Consider the following 17,117-nt stretch of genomic DNA (forward strand, 5'->3'; position numbering starts at 1 on the left):
AAGCTACTGACAACGCAAATCCTGCAAGGCACAATCTGAGCATCATTGCTTGAAAGTTGGGTACTCGTACGGTAAATAGGTTTCCGTCTATACTGGCTCCAGTAGCGAAAGTTTAATTATAACCGCACTGTGTTACGCACAAAATGTAGTAAGTGGAATGCGGGTATAGCTTACATTACCTCCATTACACAGGGGCATCAGCTCGATAAGAAATATTTACTGTGCGTGTAACTTAGAGTCGCACAACGTCGACAAATGGTGCATAACGTTCATTCTCTTATCTGAGTTTCCCATATGGAGAAAAAAGAGATAGTATTTAGGAAGAACCCTGCGTTTGCTGAGAGCTCTTTGCACCGCGTTTACCCTGACAGAAATCAGTCAAATAGGCTTTAGCGAACACTTTCCTGGGACAATAGCTTGCGACAAACGACAGCTAAGCATGTTTGCTCTTAGGCTCCAGCGTAACAGACGCATCGTAAACAGAGGCATCCCGCGGTGCGCAACGGGAAGCGGTTTCTGCCGGCGTAACTCGTGTCAACAAGGAACTCTGGTCCGATTGTGAGGTCGCTGCTTGCACAAGAGGGCACTGTATACTGCAAACGATCATTTCTGCTAGCACGCAACCAAGAAACTGTAGAAAATATATCTTCACTGGGCGAAGATGTAAAAAGAATAAGTGAGGAAGAAGTGCAAAATAGCGTCACGCTGGTATTAGGGTTTATTGAATGCGGTGGGAATCAACCATCTTCTCTTTGAACTGTTTCTGAATCCTCTGAAAGGCGTTAGGAAAACGTTGGAAACGTAACTTATAATAACGCAACGGAATTCTGATCTCCAATCGTCCTAATACGACTTCAGTGTCTTTACCAAGTGAGGTGGCCCAGAGGCTGAGGTACTGGACTCTTTTCCAGGAAGAATGGTGTTCAAATCCGTCGGGACAGCTCGATCTAGGTATCTCGCCAGAGTTTATGAAAGAGGACGCATCCTTGAGCGTGGATTGGGAAGGAGAGGAAACGATAGAACAGCAATGGCCACAGATTTGTGTCTGTAGAAGTCAATGGAGGTCACAGTAACTAAGGTGTAAAAATGTCCTCGATAAACGCAGTGGTCGAAAATGTTCTCATGATGACAAAATTCTTCTCAAAAGACGATGGGCGTTCAATAAATTATACAACACATTTTTATCGGCAAATTTCGATTGAAAAAATGCAGAATTTGTTGTGAGACATCGTGGTATACTGATGTCTCTTCTTTTCTTGTTTCTTGATCCCAGTTTCTTGAGGTCTCTTGTGAAGAGTCACGAAAAAAGTTTAGTAGTGGCGTGGAACAATTTGGTACAGTTTATCCTAGAATTGCAAGCTGATTGCTATGTCTTAATGAGTAATGACCGTTCAGTTATATTGGCATTTATTACTGGTTGTGATGTGAACTGTTGCTTGACAATGTTGGTGAGTATTCAAAATCTACTTGCAATTCATGTTCATTTATCAATAAGAATAGTGTTCGTCAGTGAAATGCAATATCACTGAAGTTACACAACAGTTGGTAATTTAACTTCTGAAACCGCTGGTTTATTGGCATTTCTGGAAAAGAACACTCTTATACTCTCATTCGACCAGCAAATTCCGTGTAACACCTTGTATGTGTAATGGGATTTATTATGTCGCAAATCATTCTAATGAATGAATTGATTTGCATTACAGTGTTGCTAAGCAACGTGATCAACAAGGTGATTTATGCCCTACTTAAAACACAATCTCGATATTTTGAATAAATTTTCGGTTCATTTTTATCAAAAATCAGTATATGTCTCGAAAAGTAATTTCAAACTTCGTGGATTAAGTCCAAGCACGATTGCAATTGTTATACGCGATTTAATGGAAATCTCAATCACGCGTTAGCGTGTAACGTGTTTCAGATCGAGCGCGCAGGTTTCAATTTTCCCTGATGGGCTAAACGACTTTTTGTAATAACGTCATATTATGTCTGTCTCACGTAAAGTCTAAATGAAACTGAATTTGTCTCTGTTCGGCTCAAAATCACAAAATGAAATTCGCCGCACAGGTCAGCGAACTGTACACACGCACTTTTAGCACTCTCGTCTAAGAGTAAACCCCGCACATAAATTCACACTTTTTACATGCATACAAAAATCAAAATACCTTTATATTAAACAGATAAATTATGGCTTTAAATTGGTTCAAGAATGGCTCTGAGCACTATGATGGGACTTAAAATCTGAGGTCATGAGTGCCCTAGAACTTAGAACTACTTAAACCTAACTAACCTAAGGACATCACACACATCCATGCCCGAGGCAGGATTCGAACCTGCGACCGTAGCAGTCGCGCGGTTCCAGGCTGAAGCGCCTAGAAGCGCTCGGCCACCTCGGCCGGCGTCATGCAATTACTAAACATTTCCTATTCTAAGTAAACTTCAAGAACTTGTATTTCATAATCAATAAAATTTTATCCCGTGAAAGAAACTATTAGTCTGCTAAAACGGATTCAGATTACTGTTAACTCATGTCTGGACGATGACGTCACGAATTGATACTTGCTTGGAATGAACGAAATACCTATACTGAAAAATACCATCAGTTGAGTAATTTACGGACTTTTATGACAAATTTGGTACACCTTGCATCGCTACAGTGGAATATTTCCGTTTAGGCCCCTATAGTTTCATGAAGTTCCGACTGGTGGCAGCGCTATACGTAGCATTCCAGATGGCGTCTGCAACTGAGTTGCATTCCAAGCAGAGATTCTTTTGGCGGAAAAACACAGCATCGCAGATATTTATGAGCTCTTGGAGAATGTCTACGGAGACCTGCCAGTGAAAAAAAGCACGGTGAGTTGGGCGAGGCGCTTGTCATCATCGGAACAAGATCGCGCAAACGTGTCCGATATACCGCGTACCGGTTGGCCGCACACAGCTGTGACTTCTACAGTGTTAGAAGGTGCGAGCGCTCTAGTTCGAGGAGATCGCAATCACATACCTCTCTGCACAACTGGACGTCTTTGTTGGCAGTTCTGACACAACCGTCCACCACTTGGAGTACTCAAAGGTGTGTGGCGTGGGGTTCCTCGACGCCAAACAGAAGACCACAAAGAGCAGCCAAGGACCATAAGTGAGGAACTGCTTGCGCGTTACGAGGCTGATCGTGACAATTTTTGTGGAACATTGTCACAGTCGATGAAACATGGCTTCATTATTTCGAACCCGAATCTAAACGGCAATCCATGGAGTGGCGCGACACCACCTCTCCTCCGAAGAGAAAGTTCAAAGCCGTACGCTCAGCCTGTAAGGTCATGACGACGGACGTCTGGGACTCTGAAGAAGCTATTCTATATGATGTCTTCCCTGATGGTGCAGCAATCAACTCTGAAGCGTATTGTGCTACTCTCAGGAAACTGAAGAAACCACTTCAACATCCAGAATGAGTTTTTCACTCTGCAGCGGAGTGTGTGCTGATATGAAACTTCCTGACAGATTAAAACTGTGTGCCGGACCGAGACTCGAACTCGGGACCTCTGCCTTTCGCGGGCAAGTGCTCTACCAACTGAGCTACCCAAGCACGACTCACGCCCCGTACTCACAGCTTTACTTCTGCCAGTACCTCGTCTCCTGCCTTCCAAACTTTACAGAAGCTCTCCTCCGAACCATGCAGAACTAGCACTCCTGAAAGAAAGAATATTGCGGAGACATGGCTTAGCCACAGCCTGGGGGATGTTTCCAGAATGAGATTTCGCTCTGCAGCGGAGTGTGCGCTGATATGACACTTCCTGGCAGATTAAAACTGTGTGCCGGACCGAGACTGGAACTCAGGACCTTTGCCTTTCGCGGGCATTCTGGAAACATCCCACAGGCTGTGGCTAAGCCATGTCTCCGCAATATCCTTTCTTTCAGGAGTGCTAGTTCTGCAAGGTTCGCAGGAGATCTTCTGTAAAGTTGGAAGGTAGGAGACGAGGTACTGGCAGAAGTGGAGCTGTGAGGAGGGGACGTGAGTCGTGCTCAGGTAGCTCAGATGGTAAAGCACTTGCCCGCGAAAGGCAAACGTCCCGAGTTCGAGTTTCGGTCCGGCACACAGTTTTAATCTGCCAGGAAGCTCCACTTCAACTTGTTCGACGCCACAAAATTGCAAAAGAACTTTCCCTTCTGCACGACACGGCCTTGCCTCACTCAAGTCTGCGAAGAGGAAAGCAGCTCACAAAACTTCACTGATTAGTTCCTCAAAAATGGTTCAAATGGCTCTGAGCACTATGGGACTTAACATCTGAGGGCATCAGTCCCCTAGAACTTAGAACTACTGAAACCTAACTAACCTAAGGACATCACATACATCCATGCCCGAGGCAGGATTCGAACCTGCGACCGTAGCGGTCGCGAGGTTTGAAGTGCCTAGAACCGCTCGGCCACCACGGCCGGCGATCAGTTCCTCCTCATCCACTCTACATCCGGGATCTCGCAGCTTCCAACTTCATTCGTTTGGGCCAATGAAGGATGCATTCTTTGGGAAGCAGTACGTGTGTGATGGGAGGTTATTGATACAGCGAGACGTCGAATTAATAGGAGATTATGTTGAAAAATAGAGTTTTGTGACCAAAAGATTAGGGAATAATAAGATGTATTGGAATCCTGAATAAAACCAACTTGCTTTCAGAAAAAAATGTGTTGCGTTACTTATTAAACGTCCCTTGTATCCTCAAGGTGAAGAAGTCGGCTGTCTGGTAGGGGACTGCCGAGAGGGAGGAAAAAAAGGCTAACTTTTTGCGAATCGTTGTTGTTTAGAATTTTTGAATATTGTGGGAAAAACGAAAAATGTAATGAAAGATATGAACGTGCATCAATCATCACTGCACAAGTTTGCACTCTCAGATCACAAGCAGGTGATAAGAAACTGAATAAATATTAAAATATGTTTGGATGATGAAAACGTGATAGTCTTAGGTAACTGGAACGATATGGGAAAGGAAAAATATGAAGACTGCATTACTGGAGAACAATAGCTACAGGAAAGAAATGAGAAGACAGAGCATTTCCTCTACGTGATACAATTGAGCTGATTGTAGTGAATGCCTACTTTCAAAATCACGAAAGAAGGTAGTCTATGTAGAAGAGACAAGCAGTCACTCAGACGGAGGCATATAGATAGTCATTTTTCCGTCGCTTTATTTGCGAATGGAACAGGAAGTGTAATGATAAGTAGTGAGTGGTATTCACCCTCCGCCACGCACCGTATGGTGGCTTGCGGAGCATCGATGTAGATGTAGATGTAAATGTAGATGAATATATCTGCTGGACTGCGCCATAGTCAGTTCAATATTTATAAACCAAACAACAGAATACACAGGATACCTAAACATGGACCCGCATGTAGATCATAACTTAACAATAATACACAGTCGTTCGAAATTCAAGAGGCTACAACAAAAGAGCTGTATGATAAAATGAAATACTGGGAAATCTGTAGAGACGAGGGATGATTGGTCTTTACAATGAGTCGTGTAACCTGGTTGTCAGAGGTAAAAAAACCAGTAATTCGCCACTCTGGATGGAGTAGTGATGGAGCAACGAGTGGATATCTGATTGTCGTCCTATGTTTTGTCATAAAAGTTTGTTAAAACAGTCATTTATTGTTCAGCAAACTACAACTTTCGTGACGATACTATTTATTTATTTATGTAAATTTCAAGACCCCTTACCTGATGTTTCAAAACGGGTCATACATCTTATGATTTCCGTTTATCACCTGTTCTGTAGCTTTTTTGTTTGTTTTGCTTTTATCTGCAACATTTGATAAAGAAAAATACTTCTTAAAAAAAAAAACAATAATTTGTCGTTGAAATATAAAAAAAATTGTTGTTTTAAGAAGAATGTAAACAGATGATTGGATAAAGGAGTGATTTCTTAGTGCCATCACCAATTGTGACTAGCAGTAAAAACCTAGGAATGGGTTCTTCGAGCTGGTGACCGGCAGTCACAACAAATGTTTAGTCAGTAGTAGAGAAATGCTATTGCTAATCATAAGCACTAATATTAGGTGCTCATCCCTATACAAATTTGGGTACTTTCTTGGTTAGACCGCCAGCACCTTACATTGCATTTACTCCAGTAGTCGCTGTCCTGATATGTACAATTTGTCAGTGCATTTTGGCGTGTTATGTTGTTATGTCTGGTTCATCATTCTAAGTGTCTTAATTACTTTTTCATCTCTTCTTCCCCCTCGGCCTGTTCCTCTTTAGTGTTACTCTTTTCGCTGTCACTGTGGCTGTCGCCGTCCACCCTCTGGAGATTGTTATTTCGTTGCATACAGGCTGCCTGTCTGCCGTATCCGCGGATACTCTTCACGTGTTGTTTTTGAAATACTTTTTGTTAATGCAATTAGTTGTACCCGTTGTTATTCGTCTCTTATTGTTGTGTAAATATGTTTGTCTCTTTTTACGTCGTCTGTCTATGTCTGTCTATGCTCGCGTATTGCCCGCAGAAGAAGACAAAATGTTCTGGGGAACATTCTTCACCGCATGTGCAAGTAGGTATCTATCTCAGACACACGCGGTTTCAGTGCGTAGGATAAGGACCGTGTCTAGTAAAGAAATGTGCTAAACTGCGGCTGGGATCGATATGTTTCATTCTCAACCACTCACTTACGTCAGTGTTGAAGTTGTGCATGCTATGTTCCTTATCACTTGCGTAATAAAATGGAACATCTACAGCCGGTGTTATTTATTATATGGCTACCGGTTTCGGTGCTTCAGTACAACATCTTCAGGCCTTAACTGACACTGAGGCTTTAGATCCAGTTGTATACAAGATTTATCAGTGGCCAACATCTATGAACCGAGTTTCGCACACTACCTGTAACAATGATGTTGCGTCTCAGCATCAGTTGAGGCCTGACAAAATAGGACTGCTGTATGCTGCAGCACAGACCAAATAAAACTGTTTCATTTCGCGTGATGACGTGCTATGTCCAAGTCTCTCAAACAAATGCTGCTGGAAGTGAAGTGGCAGCTTACTGTTTGTAGTTACAGGATCTTCCGTTGTACGTCTTTTGCAGCTCGCAGAGCCCCATGATCCACAATACATCTGGATTTTTACTCCACAATATGTCAGAGTAAAACTCTTCTTCCGTAACACAAAGTTTGGCTGTACTTTTTATAAAACAGTAGCATCATACAGCGGTCATCCGAGGCTAATTTTACCAGTACTTGATTTTCACCATGGAAACACTATAGACGTGCACTGTGATCACATTACCACTGACCGCTTGGACAATCTTTGTTTGAGAGCTGTCTCTTCCCAAAAAAAGTGTGATACAGCCGCTCAGATTAACATACGGGTGTTTCCTTATCAATTATTACTTATTTCTAAAACCATGACTGTTTGTAAAACAAAGTACGTAATTTTACAGTTCTTTTAATAATCTAAACTTTTTAACAAATTAAACAGAAAGAAAAATATTTAATTATTTCTTAGTATAGTTTAGTAAATGTGTAACTTAGGCTGTTTGCCTGTTCCCGCCACGAGATGGCAGCCCGTTACAGTGATTCGTATAGCATCCATTTTTGCAACCAGATTGCGTCATTGTAACCGATAGATGGCATGAGCCTCTACGTTAGATTTGTCTCATACAGCGCCTCTTTCAGTGCCAGTAGACTACTGCTTCAGTGGTGCCAGTTGTTACTTTCCAAAGTTGTGATGTATAAAGACGAACAGTATCTGATTGGAATTCAGTAGTTCTGTTAATAAATATACTGTTTATTGTTCTAATGATACACATGCTGCTCTATTTCATCACGGATTGTCAGAAACCAAGACGATATGAAACATCATTGGACCACACACATGGGTTACGTTATGTACTAGTGTAACTCTTTGTGCAGTGTGCTGAATCTAAACTCGTCTTAATGATAAATCAAAAAAATTAAATACATACAGCATTACATATTTTACTAATTCAACATATTTTAGTATAAAACACATTTTTATACATGAATTATTGAATTTTAACTTTCTTAAGTTTCTTTTAAACAAAGTTATACAATATTATTACATTGTCATTATTTAAAGTCACGCAAATTATTTTACTTTACACAAAATGTTACACAATTTCGGTTAACATAAAGATTTTCTCAATGTCTTTGACTCTAATTTTTTCTACAAATTATTTCATCCACCAATATTTTTATACCTCATACATTATATACAATCAACATTTTTACAATAACTTCTGTGTTTCATTATCAACAATATTTCATGATAATTTTAACTTAATCTAAGAAACCTGCAACATAAAATTCGTGAAATTATTCTCTTAATTATGTTTTCAGCAACTTTCAGGAAGGCAACACATCTTTTTAAAATTTCCTTCCAAATACCATAGACAAAATCTCTATTTCTGGAATAATCAACTAATCATACTTATTAATCATACCCCCCCCCCCCCCATGAACCATGGACCTTGGCGTTGGTGGGGGGCTTGCGTGCCTCAGCGATACAGATAGCCATACCGTAGGTGCAACCACAACTGAGGGGTATCTATTGAGAGGCCAGACAAACGTGTGGTTCCTGAAGAGGGGCAGCAGCCTTCTCAGTAGTTGCAAGGGCAACAGTCTGGATGATTGATTGATCTGACCTTGTAACACTAACCAAAACGGCCTTGCTGTGCTGGTACTGCGAACGGCTGAAAGCAAGGGGACAATGCGGCCGTAATTTTTCCCGAGGACATGCAGCTTTACTGTCGGTTAAACGATGATGGCGTCCTCTTGGATAAAATATTCCGCAGGTAAAATAGTCCCCCATTCGGATCTCCGGGCGGGGACTACTCAAGAGGATGTCGTTATCAGGAGAAAGAAAACTGGCGTTCTACGGATCGGAGCGTCGAATGTCAGATCCCTTAATCGGGCAGGTAGGTTAGAAAATTTAAAAAGGGAAATGGATAGGTTAAAGTTAGATATAGTGGGAATTAGTGAAGTTCGGTGGAAGGAGGAACAAGACTTCTGGTCGGGTGACTACAGGGTTATAAACACAAAATCAAATAGGGGTAATGCAGGAGTGGGTTTAATAGTGAATAAGAAAATAGGAATGCAGGTAAGCTACTACAAACAGCATAGTGAACGCATTATTGTGGCCAAGATAGATACGAAGCCCACGCCTACTACAGTAGTACAAGTTTATATGCCAACTAGCTCTGCAGATGACGAAGAAATTGAAGAAATGTATGATGAAATAAAAGAAATTATTCAGATAGTAAGGGAGACGTAAATTTAATAGTCATGGGTGACTGGAATTCGGTAGTAGGAAAAGGGAGAGAAGGAAATGTAGTAGGTGAATATGGATTGGGGCTAAGAAATGAAAGAGGAAGCCGCCTGGTAGAATTTTGCACAGAGCGTAAGTTAATCATAGCGAACACTTGGTTCAGGAACCATAAAAGAAGGTTGTATACATGGATGAATCCTGGAGATTCTAAAAGGTATCAGATAGATTATATAATGGTAAGACAGAGATTTAGGAACCAGGTTTTAAATTGTAAGACATTTCCAGGAGCAGATGTGGACTCTGACCACAATCTATTGGTTATGATCTGTAGATTAAAACTGAAGAAACTGCAAAAAGGTGGGAATTTAAGGAGATGGGACCTGGATAAACTGACTAAACCAGAGGTTGTACAGAGTTTCAGGGAGAGCATAAGGGAACAATTGACAAGAATGGGGGAAAGAAATACAGTAGAAGAAGAATGGGTAGCTCTGACGGATGAAGTAGTGAAGGCAGCAGAGGATCAAGTAGGTAAAAAGACGAGGGCTAGTAGAAATCCTTGGGTAACAGAAGATATATTGAATTTAATTGATGAAAGGAGAAAATATAAAAATGCAGTAAATGAAGCAGGCATAAAGGAATACAAACGTCTCAAAAATGACATCGACAGGATGTGCAAAATTGCTAAGCGGGGATGGCTAGAGGACAAATGTAAGGATGTAGAAGCGAGTATCACTAGGGGTAAGATAGATACTGCCTACAGGAAAATTAAAGAAACCTTTGGAGATAAGAGAACCACTTGCATGAATATCAAGAGCTCAGATGGAAACCCAGTTCTAAGCATAGAAGGGAAAGCAGAAAGGTGGAAGGAGTATATAGAGGGTCTATACAAGGGCGATGTACTTGAGAACAATATAATGGAAATGGAAGAGGATGTAGATGAAGATGAAATGGGAGATACGATACTGCGTGAAGAGTTTGACAGAGCACTGAAAGACCTGAGTCGAAACAAGGCCCCCGGTGTAGACAACATTCCATTAGAAGTACTGACAGCCTTGGGAGAACCAGTCCTGACAAAACTCTACCATCTGATGAGCAAGATGTATGAAACAGGCGAAATACCCTCAGACTTCAAGAAGAATACAATAATTCCAATCCCAAAGAAAGCTGGTGTTGACAGATGTGAAAATTACCGAGCTATCAGTTTAATAAGTCACAGCTGCAAAATACTAATGCGAATTCTTTACAGACGAATAGAAAAACTAGTAGAAGCCGACGTCGGGGAAGATCAGTTTGGATTTCGTAGAAATGTTGGAACACGTGAGGCAATACTGACCCTACGACTTATCTTAGAAGCTAGATTAAGAAAGGGCAAACCTACGTTTCTAGCATTTGTAGACTTAGACAAAGCTTTTGACAATGTTGACTGGAATACTCTCTTTCAAATTCTGAAGGTGGCAGGGGTAAAATACAGGGAGCGAAAGGCTATTTACAATTTGTACAGAAACCAGATAGCAGTTATAAGAGTCGAGGGACATGAAAGGGAAGCAGTGGTTGGGAAGGGAGTGAGACAGGGTTGTAGTCTTCCCCTGATGTTATTCAATCTGTATATTGTGCAAGCAGTGAAGGAAACAAAAGAAAAATTCGGTGTAGGTATTAAAATCCATGGGGAAGAAATAAAAACTTTGAGGTTCGCCGATGACATTGTAATTCTGTCAGAGACAGCAAAGGACTTGGAAGAGCAGTTGGACGGAATGGATAGTGTCTTGAAAGGAGGATATAAGATGAACATCAACAAAAGCAAAACGAGGATTATGGAATGTAGTCGAATAAAGTCGGGTGATGCTGAGGGAATTAGATTAGGAAATGAGACACTTAAAGTAGTAAAGGAGTTTTGCTATTTGGGGAGCAAAATAACTGATGATGGTCGAAGTAGAGAGGATATAAAATGTAGACTGGCAATGGCAAGGAAGGCATTTCTAAAGAAGGGAAATTTGTTAACATCGAGTATAGATTTAAGTGTCAGGAAGTCATTTTTGAAAGTATTTGTATGAAGTGTAGCCATGTATGGAAGTGAAACATGGACAATAAATAGTTTGGACAAGAAGAGAATAGAAGCTTTCGAAATGTGGTGCTACAAAAGAATGCTGAAGATTAGATGGGTAGATCACATAACTAATGAGGAAGTATTGAATAGGATTGGGGAGAAGAGAAGTTTGTGGCACAACTTGACTAGAAGAAGGGATCGGTTGGTAGGACATGTTCTGAGGCATCAAGGAATCACCAATTTAGTATTGGAGGGCAGCGTGGAGGGTAAAAATCGTAGAGGGAGACCAAGAGGTGAATACACTAAGCAGATTCAGAAGAATGTAGGTTGCAGTAGGTACTGGGAGATGAAGAAGCTTGCTCGGGATAGAGTAGCATGGAGAGCTGAATCAAACCAGTCTCAGGACTGAAGACCACAACAACAACAATCATACCACCACAGCTTCCAAAACTAAATCGTACTTTAGACAGTTCTTTTTTGTGCGTATAAACACAGACTGTCCCTATGTTTTCCTAATATTAATGCGATGTCAAATTTCAGTTTACTAATCACAAAATATGACAATGAATCTACCCTTAGGTTATCAGGGAGGAACATGGAGCTTAACGTCCTGCCGACTATGGGATTACTGGAGGCGGGGCAGAAGGGGGTATAAGACAAAGAGAGAGAAAAACTTGGCAGTGTTCCAAAAATGAAAACTACCGATGGAAATATAGAGATATGAGCAATATGTAGAAGCTAAAAGTTAAAACCACCAGAAGAAAGAATATGACATCTGAAGATTGAACTACAAGAAGTTTGTGGAAGATGAATGTGGACTTAATTATTTGCTGCTTCAAAAGAAACGAGAAAACAAATTTCTCAGTATTGTCTATACAACTTTAGAGGCAATAAATTTAGTACTACGTTGAGTTTTTACCTTTGATGAATGCAAAACATGCGAAAAGAATTTCTTGTGCTCGAACGCTCGTGTTTCCTGACATATGACAGCATTGGTTACGTTGAAAATAGAAAAATAATAACTGAGGAATACTTCGCATGTTCTCTGGACGAAATGGGGGGAAAATACGGGGGAAAAGATGGATTAAAAAACAAAACAACAATCATTTCTACGGGACACTGTACTAGCTGACAAAGGTAACACTGGCCGATAAAATACACTCCTGGAAATTGAAATAAGAACACCGTGAATTCATTGTCCCAGGAAGGGGAAACTTTATTGACACATTCCTGGGGTCAGATACATCACATGATCACACTGACAGAACCACAGGCACATAGACACAGGCAACAGAGCATGCACAATGTCGGCACTAGTACAGTGTATATCCACCTTTCGCAGCAATGCAGGCTGTTATTCTCCCATGGAGACGATCGTAGAGATTCTGGATGTAGTCCTGTGGAACGGCTTGCCATGCCATTTCCACCTGGCGCCTCAGTTGGACCAGCGTTCGTGCTGGACCTGCAGACCGCGTGAGACGACACTTCATCCAGTCCCAAACATGCTCAATGGGGGACAGATCCGGAGATCTTGCTGGCCAGGGTAGTTGACGTACACCTTCTAGAGCACGTTGAGTGGCACGGGATACATGCGGACGTGCATTGTCCTGTTGGAACAGCAAGTTCCCTTGCCGGTCTAGGAATGGTAGAACGATGGGTTCGATGACGGTTTGGATGTACCGTGCACTATTCAGTGTCCCTTCGACGATCACCAGTGGTGTATGGCCAGTGTAGAAGATCGCTCTCCACACCATGATGCCGGGTGTTGGCCCTGTGTGCCTCGGTCGTATGCAGTCCTGATTGTGGCGCTCACCTGCACGGCGCCAAACACGCATACGATCATCATTGGCACCAAGGCAGAAGCGACTCTCATCGCTGAAGACGACACGTCTCCATTCGTCCCTCCATTCACGCCTGTCGCGACACCACTGGAGGCGGGCTGCACGATGTTGGGGCGTGACGGCCTAACGGTGTGCGGGACCGTAGCCCAGCTTCATGGAGACGGTTGCGAATGGTCCTCGCCGATACCCCAGGAGCAACAGTGTCCCTAATTTGCTGGTAAGTGGCGGTGCGGTGCCCTACGGCACTGCGTAGGATCCTACGGTCTTGGCGTGCATCCGTGCGTCGCTGCGGTCCGGTCCCAGGTCGACGGGCACGTGCACCTTCCGCCGACCACTGGCGACAACATCGATGTACTGTGGAGACCTCACGCCCCACGTGTTGAGCAATTCGGCGGTACGTCCACCCGGCCTCCCGCATGCCCACTATACGCCCTCGCTCAAAGTCCGTCAACTGCACATACGGTTCACGTCCACGCTGTCGCGGCATGCTACCAGTGTTAAAGACTGCGATGGAGCTCCGTATGCCACGGCAAACTGGCTGACACTGACGGCGGCGGTGCACAAATGCTGCGCAGCTAGCGCCATTCGACGGCCAACACCGCGGTTCCTGGTTTGTCCGCTGTGCCGTGCGTGTGATCATTGCTTGCACAGCCCTCTCGCAGTGTCCGGAGCAAGTATGGTGGGTCTGACACACCGGTGTCAATGTGTTCTTTTTTCCATTTCCAGGAGTGTAGAACTCTTTTCTTTCACAAGAATAAAAGTATGAGATTCTAGACGCCGAATGCAAATATAATTTCAGTTTTTAAACATCAGACAAGAGTTTTGTGTGATATTCCTTTTAATTTTTGATAATTTGTAACAAAATTGGTAACTAGCTATCTAACTCAAATGATATACTACTCGGTCTGGTTTATCTGGAGAGTAGTGGAGAGTGATTTTCGGGTATAGTTTGCATCTGGAACATCTCTCTCCTTAGTGCAGCAGTAGTCAGCCAGCTCATTAGGACTCTACTTGGCATGGTACCTCTTTTCCATTGTAGAAATTTGTTGATGAAAATGCTCACCGTGCTCATCACTGACAGCCCCAAGATTTTTCAGAAAGAAGTCTAAGAGAGAGTCTAAGAAGTGAATTTTTAAGGACGTGTTGCAGCCCATAGCTTTATAATAATGTAGAAAATCAGCCAATATGTCATAATAGTTTTCTGCTTTATGGCTTCCAAGGAAACTGCACATTACAGGTTTGAAATCTGCCAGCCTGCTTTTTCTAGTGGATTTTAGAGTCTTTCGCAGTTTTCATCACCCATTAATGACTGTATTTGTGGCCCTATAAAAACAGCCTCTTCCAGCTTGGATTCACTGGCTTTGGATGATTTCGATTTCAAATAGAAGAATCCATCAGAAAATGTATCCATAACTTTGTCGAAATTTTTCATTCTTCCTAATTTAATATGCAATGGGGGTAAATATATTTTCTGAGGATTCACTGGAGGGAAATGTTATACATTTTTCTGACCAGTGATAAGAGATCCACGATTAGGCCATGATTTTGTGGCGTAGTGAGATCTCCTATGTCTGTTGTCCCATTTGCACAAAAAAACAGCAGTCTTTGGTGAGCCCAAGTCGCAAACCAGGCAATAAAGCAGTGATCTTTAAGTGACCACATATTCCGTTTACATTTTTCATAGTGGATTTTCTCTAAAACTAGTTGCGTACTGTCATATGTCTCTTTCATGCTAGTGACATGCGCTACATTAATTGAAGTCCATTACCAATGAATAGCAACACGGCCTTCAAACTAATTTTAGAGAAGTCTATGATTGATCGCCAACATCTGGCCGGTGTTGATGCCCAAGAGTTTCCTTAACAGAATAAATATCATTGCAAAACACAGTACTATTTTCTTCTGAGAAGGAGTCTTTGAAATCACTATGGCGGCGGCGATAAGTACATATTCGTACATCTTGTTGCGGTAGGTTCCAGCATTTGGAAGTTAAAACTTCGGTCTGCTGTTTAGACAAGTTTAAATCCCGAATCAGGTAATTAAGGTCTTGTTGATTGGGGAAGTATGGTTCTGATGAACAGGTACTACCCTCATAAGTAGGATCATTTTTATTTTCATCTGAATCATTTTCAGTTTGAGATTGGTCAAAATCGTAGATTTAAGATCGTATCTGCATATACTGGTACAGTGAAATCTTCATTGTGTAAGACAGGCCTCGATGTAGAGGGCAGATTCCGATACTTAACTGCATGTTTTGATTTATATGTGGTTTCTTTAGTATTTGTTAAACAAAAATAACAATCCATAGACGATCCGTCAGTTCCCTCCAAATCAGGGGAATTGCAAATGGCATATGATGTGTACGATTTTTCCACTCAGTCTACAGTCTAACACACCAAACACAGCACTTGTTTGGGCTCCAGCTCTTACCCAAGTTTCCCACGTGACAGCTGAAGTTCATAACACTCTTTCACAAATCGCGTGGACTGTCGCCGTAGAGACTTGAAGGTCAGCTCGCCACAATTATAGCAGAAGTTGTCTGCATGATTTACACACCTTCGTGGCATGATGAACCAACAAAACACTAAAACACAACATACACAATACGCTCTACACAGAAATGAAAAAAGTAATACTGCACTAGTGATATTCGTACTCTCACGCTCACAGTCAGCTCAGTACTGACACATCATAGTGCCAGATTAACAGGTCTGCACAAGTCTTCGCATGACGAAATATAAATAAACCTGTGCAGTCTTCTCGTTTGGTGCTCCGGCATGATATTACGTATCATTTCTTCAAATACTGTGGGAATAAAATCGCTACATAAGAGGCACAGGTTCCTATGACAGCCCAAAGAAAATGCTAAAATCAAATTTCAAAAAGTAGCTGTCACAAAAAAAAAATTGTGCCTACCGAGGAATTCTGATTGCATATATGAATTTAGTGTAACAGCATGCACTAGGATCACTAATCAGATATCTTGTGAAGAAAACGTTGTCGACCAGTGTAATTTGTCAATTGGAAAACTGTGGCGTCTGAACTATAAAACTACGTCACATCTAAACGCATTTGTTGGTTAATAACGTGTTCAGTCCATAGAATATTATGGGAGTTATAGATAAGAATTTGGGAGACCTTCCAAAATCTCACTTCAGCAGTTGAATCTAATGACTGAAAAACTTTAAACCTGAGAAGGGAATACACCCAAAAATAAGTGAATTTTTATATTAAAACACATTTTAGTACTACCAGTCAGTCAAATTTCAGCCCGTCCTCCTGCGAAGAATTAACTGAAACTTGTGACACCTAGCAGAACTATGGCACAACGTGTCCATACCTTACGAACATCCCGGTTGGCGACAGGATGAGCATCATATGTAATCTCTGTACTGGGGCTGGAGGCCAGAATCTGGCTTCTGGTCCTATCAGCACATTATGTTTTGTGACTGAACGAAGCAGTCTCGTTCTGGCAGCTGTTCCAAGCAAGCATCTAGAGGATACTGTGGGCACCAGTACCAACCTGCCTACTAACTATTGAGATTAACACTCCGCTGGGTCATCTTTATACAATAATTGCGTCACCTCATGGCGTTCAAAACATAAATCATTCTCGTCAGGGCACCAGTCTCGATTTGGTGCCATATTACTTTGGATCCGTCGTACATCCACTTTTTCCCAGTTACGCCTCACTTTGACAATTTACGTGACAACAACAACAACAACAATAATTTCTAACAAGTACCTTGCACCTTGATGACACATAACAAAGTAATATCTCTTCTGTTCAGCATTGCATGTTATCTGACGATATACACTTCGTTTGGAAAACCTCACATTTCAGGTTTTGATGATGCAGAGGGCTGTCTCCAATATCTCCAATGAACAAGGGCAGCTGATGTCGCCAGACTGTCTTGGTAAGCTCCTCGCTAGGCTGTTTCTGCACTTGAGTCTAGAACATGTAGTATTTA

General features: G+C 41.9%; 1 protein-coding gene across 1 annotated transcript in view; it reads left to right on the forward strand.

Annotated features, from left to right (window-relative positions):
• The window catches only part of LOC124775228 (solute carrier family 22 member 7-like), a 93,727-nt gene that overhangs the window by 66,406 nt on the left and 10,204 nt on the right, over positions 1-17,117 (forward strand). The window lies entirely within an intron of this gene.

This window comes from Schistocerca piceifrons, chromosome 1 (assembly GCF_021461385.2).
Source record: "Schistocerca piceifrons isolate TAMUIC-IGC-003096 chromosome 1, iqSchPice1.1, whole genome shotgun sequence".
Lineage (NCBI taxonomy): Eukaryota > Metazoa > Arthropoda > Insecta > Orthoptera > Acrididae > Schistocerca > Schistocerca piceifrons.